Below are 5080 nucleotides of genomic sequence, written 5' to 3' on the forward strand. Positions count from 1 at the left end.
TTCCCGCTGCCCACTGACTTGACATACATATACCGTGATTCGCTTGTTATAAAACGTTACAATAAATACATAAATTTACCTTAAACCTGATCACACACGACAAACCACACATGAACAACCCAGATTACCACCACCCCTCACACAATCCCTGTGACACCACGACCCCATAGCAAACTGAAAATAAAATCTATTTTATATATATATATATATATATATATATATACAAACAGAAAGTTCAGCACTCACCAAAGCAAGCTCACTTATTTTCACAACATCAATAATTAAATGATGGGGGTTTAGTTAGTGAATTGGCCAATGCACGGAAGCCTGCGAACCGCTCGCCAAGGTACCCCATCTTCATGCAGGTCCTACACTATCACAGAGTCTCAAAAATTAAAACCTAGCAACTGTATCACACATAATATAACTGCAAATATGCCCACTTGGTTTACTGTGTATCTGCCAAATACTCCATGGCTTTTAAAGGTACACTAGTCACCTTACACTAGTCACCTGACACTGGCATTTTTGCAGTTATATTATGTGTGATATAGTTGCTAGGTTTTAATTTTTGAGACTCTGTGATAGTGTAGGACCTGCATGAAGATTGGGTACCTTGTGTCACGAACCGATCTCTCACCTCTGCGGGTTCTGGGGTTCATCCATTGCCGGTGCGGTTGCTCGCGGTGCTGTGCGGCCGCGTGGGGACGCGGCGTGATCAGTGGCACAGGTGATGCAGGATCTGGGAGCTGGGAGTGCGGCGACCAAATGGCCAAAGGCACCGCTGTGTGTCTGCAGTATAGGAGGCGGCCATGTTGGAGACCAAATAAGCAATACAGAGCACTTGTGAAAACACCTGTGGGTAAGTGTAAGCCAATCCCGTGCTTGTGCTGCCTTTAAGTAGGCTGGGATTATGCTACTCTGGGCTAGTGCTTTGTTGTATCTACTCTATGCCCTAGCTCTGTGCTCTCTCCGTGCATTCCTGTGTGATTCCCGTGGTCCAGATATCGCCTCCGCTCCCAGAGGTCCGTCTGCAGCCTTCACTGCTAAAGATCCTCCAGCTCCCTGCTGTGCTGTCAGTCAATCACTCTCCCAGTGGCAAACAAGTGGATTCCCAGAGTCTTGAAAGAGGTTACCCTGTCTGCCTGCTTCAACCACACAGACTTTGGAGGATTCTACTAACATCAGCTGTTAGTTTGCTCTGCTCTAAACTTAACCCACTCATCACCATTGTCGTCTGCTGCAGTTTCACAGTGATCTTCAGAACTCGCAAGTAACCCATTTCAGTACTGTATTTTCTGTGTTGCTACAATCAAGGACAATTCTCCACAGCCTTTCAGTTAAATCTCTAAACTTCATTACAAATCTCTACAGTTACTTAGTTATGTCTGCATTATCCAGTTAACACACTTTACAGTTCAGCATCAAATCTTGTTTCTTTTGGACAATTCATCATTCTTTCACAAGCCTGCTTAAAACTCAGTTCTATGAACATTTCCTCAATGTATCTTTAAGATTGTTCCTGCTTATCATTTCTACCACTTTATGCAATACGTCAGTTTATATATGGTGATTAATAATTTGTCATTTAACTCCTTACTGGAATTGTTGCTTACAATAAATATATGAAACGGAACTTTCTTCGTCCTCCCTGCTTTCATCATACCCCAGCACCTACACCTTTGGTTGGTCCAGGGTTAACGGATTCACAAAAACACCCGGCCCTGACAGTAAGCACTGGCCACATGGATCCGTCAGGTGACCAATTCGCAGGAGGCGGTGCTACGACAGACATCCTTTCCCGTCTGGAAAATCAGGAGTCTATACAGACACAAATAGTTCAGTTTATGCAAACTATGGCAGATCGTTTGGAGGTTCTTCATACGGCTATAAAGACGTCTCAAGTCCAAGTCCCAACTCCGGTTGTTTCGGCTACCACAACGGTTTCTCCTGTGACGCTGCCTATGTCCCGTTTGCAGTTACCCTCTCCGAGTAAGTTTGACGGGACTCCAAAGCTTTGCAAAGGATTTCTGAACCAATGCGAGATCCAGTTCGAACTGTTGTCCGCTAGTTTGCCATCAGCCCGTTCTAAGGTCGAATATATTATTGCCCTCCTGTCCGGTCAGGCTTTGGAGTGGGCGTCGTCACTATGGGAGAGGGGAGATCCTATTCTCTCTAATTACAAAGAGTTCGTATCATCCTTCCGGAAAATCTTCGATGAACCAGGCAGAACCACCTCAGCATCTTTGGAGATTCTCCGTCTACGTCAAGGTTTACGTCCTGTCAGTCAATATATTATTCAGTTTCGCACGTTGTCTTCAGAGTTAAACTGGTATGAGGAGGCCCTGATCGCGGCGTTTTGGAATGGACTTTCAGAGAAAATCAAGGATGATTTAACCATTCGGGATGTGCCAACTAAGCTGGATGAAATGATTTCTATCTGTAATAAACTTGACCTACGCTACAGAGAGCGATGTTTAGAGAAATCCAAGGCAGAGCGATCTAGTCCGCGCTATCATCCTAGACCTCGACAAGATTCTTCATCTCAGTCTCCTGTAACGACAGAAGAACCTATGCAGATCGGGCGCTCTCGCCTCACAGAGGAGGAACGGATTTGTCGTCGACAGGGTAACCTCTGCATGTACTGCGGGTCCACCGAACATTTAGTTAAGTCTTGCAAACTCCGGCCGGGAAACTCTCGCTCCTAGCTTATTCAAGAGAGGTTAAGCTAGGAGTTACTTTGGAATCACGTTCTGGGAAAGAGCCGACTTTGCCTATTCATTTAGAAGTTCCAAGTTCTACAGTTAAAGTTTCAGCTCTCCTAGATTCCGGTGCAGCCGAGAACTTCATCACCTCAGCCTTTGTCATACGATCTAAAGTTCAAACTATGCCTCTGGGAGCGGCAGTTGCCGTTACAGCAGTGGATGGAAGTCGAATTCCAGATGGTATAATTACTAGAGATGAGCGGGTTCGGTTTCTCTGAATCCGAACCCGCCAGAACTTCATGTTTTTTTTCACGGGTCCGAGCGACTCGGATCTTCCCGCCTTGCTCGGTTAACCCGAGCGCGCCCGAACGTCATCATGACGCTGTCGGATTCTCGCGAGGCTCGGATTCTATCGCGAGACTCGGATTCTATATAAGGAGCCGCGCGTCGCCGCCATTTTCACACGTGCATTGAGATTGATAGGGAGAGGACGTGGCTGGCGTCCTCTCCATTTAGATTATAAGAGACTGAGAGAGATTTACTGGAGCTGACTAGGAGGAGTACTGTTACTGTAGAAGTGTAGAGACTGAGTGGAGAGAGTTTACTAGTGAGGACAGTGCAGTTTACTTTATAATCCGTTCTCTGCCTGAAAAAAGCGATACACAGCACACAGTGACTCAGTCACATACCATATCTGTGTGCACTGCTCAGGCTCAGGCCAGTGTGCTGCATCATCTATTATCTATATATAATATTATATACAGTGGCGGAACAAGCAAGCGGTGGGCCCAGGTGCAACAAAATGCTTTGGCCCCCCCCCCCCATCCCATCCAAGTACACCCCATGGGCAGTGCGCGCAAAAATACATAGTGGCGTGGCTTCGTGGGGAAGGGGTGTGTCCACAAAATAATACCAATTCATAAAACGGTGCACAGTAGTCTCCATTCTTCAAATTACGCCGCACAGTAGCACCACTACACCAGGTAGAGACCCTTTTACTCCTTACAGCGAACAGATTCCCCTTTTTACACATAACGGAAGACAGCGTGCACTTTTTACACATAACGGAAGACAGCGTGCCCTCGTTACACATAGCGGCAGACAGCATACACTTTTTACACAATGGCAGACAGCGTGCCCTCGTTACACATAGCGGCAGACAGCGTGCCCTCGTTACACATAGCGGCAGACAGCGTGCACTTTTTACACATTACGGCAGACAGCGTCCCCATTTTACACATTACGGCAGACAGCGTCCCCATTTTACACATTACGGCAGACACCATACACTTTTACACATAACGGCAGATAGCGTGCCCTTTTTACACATTACGGCAGGCAGATTCTACCTTTTTACACATAGCAGCAGGCAGATTCTACCTTTTTACACATAGCGGCAGGCAGATTCCCCATTTTTATACATAGCGGCAGGCAGATTCCCCATTTTTATACATTACGGCAGGCAGTCCCAACAAATAAAAAAAGAAAGAGACAGAAAGAAAGAAAGAAAGAAAGAAAGAAAGAAAGAAAGAAAGAAAGAAAGAAAGAAAGAAAGAAAGAAAGAGAATTATACTTACCCTCTCCGCTGGCTCAGGCTCCTCGGTGCAGCGTCTGACGATTCCCGGGCAGTAGAGAAGAAGGAGGAGGGAGGTGAAGGAGGGAGCCGCAGCAGCGCTGTGTTACTGGTGGAGGCGCTGCTGCTGCTGCCCCTCTGCTTCCCTATAGGCTGTTCTCAGAGACAGCCTATAGTGAAGCAGAGGAGCAGCAGCAGCAGCGCCTCCACCAGTAACAAAGCGCTGCTGCGGCTCTCTCCTTCACTGAGAGACTGTGACCTGTTTATATATGAGGGAGGGAGGGACGGACCCACCTCCCTCCTTCGTGTGCGGGTGGCCAGAATCGTTCCTTATGACGGGCGGGTCACGGGAGCGCTGGTGTGCGGCTGCGGCATGACATACAATGAGTCATTGTGACCAGTGGCGTAACTAGAAATTTTTCTCCCCCAAGCCAAAAAATCCTTCGGCGCCCCCCCCCCCCCCATACACCCCGTAATTGGCACTAGCAAAGGTAGAAAAATGCGTGCGCCGCATTGCCCGTTATACATTATGCTACACACTGCAATGCCCCTGATACATTATAGCACATACAATGTCTGTGACACGGTATGACACACACCACAATGATCCTGAGACATTATACCACATACCACAATGCCCGTAACATAGTATACAACACACCGTAATGCCAGATACATTATGACACACACTGCAATGTCCGTGATACATTATGCCACACACCGTAATGCCCATTACACATTAAGTTCTACAGTAAGGCTTCCAATTACTTTTAAATTACCTGCTTGTTGCCAGGGTTTTCAT

Source organism: Pseudophryne corroboree, chromosome 12 (genome assembly GCF_028390025.1).
Source record: "Pseudophryne corroboree isolate aPseCor3 chromosome 12, aPseCor3.hap2, whole genome shotgun sequence".
Classification (NCBI taxonomy): Eukaryota; Metazoa; Chordata; class Amphibia; order Anura; family Myobatrachidae; genus Pseudophryne; species Pseudophryne corroboree.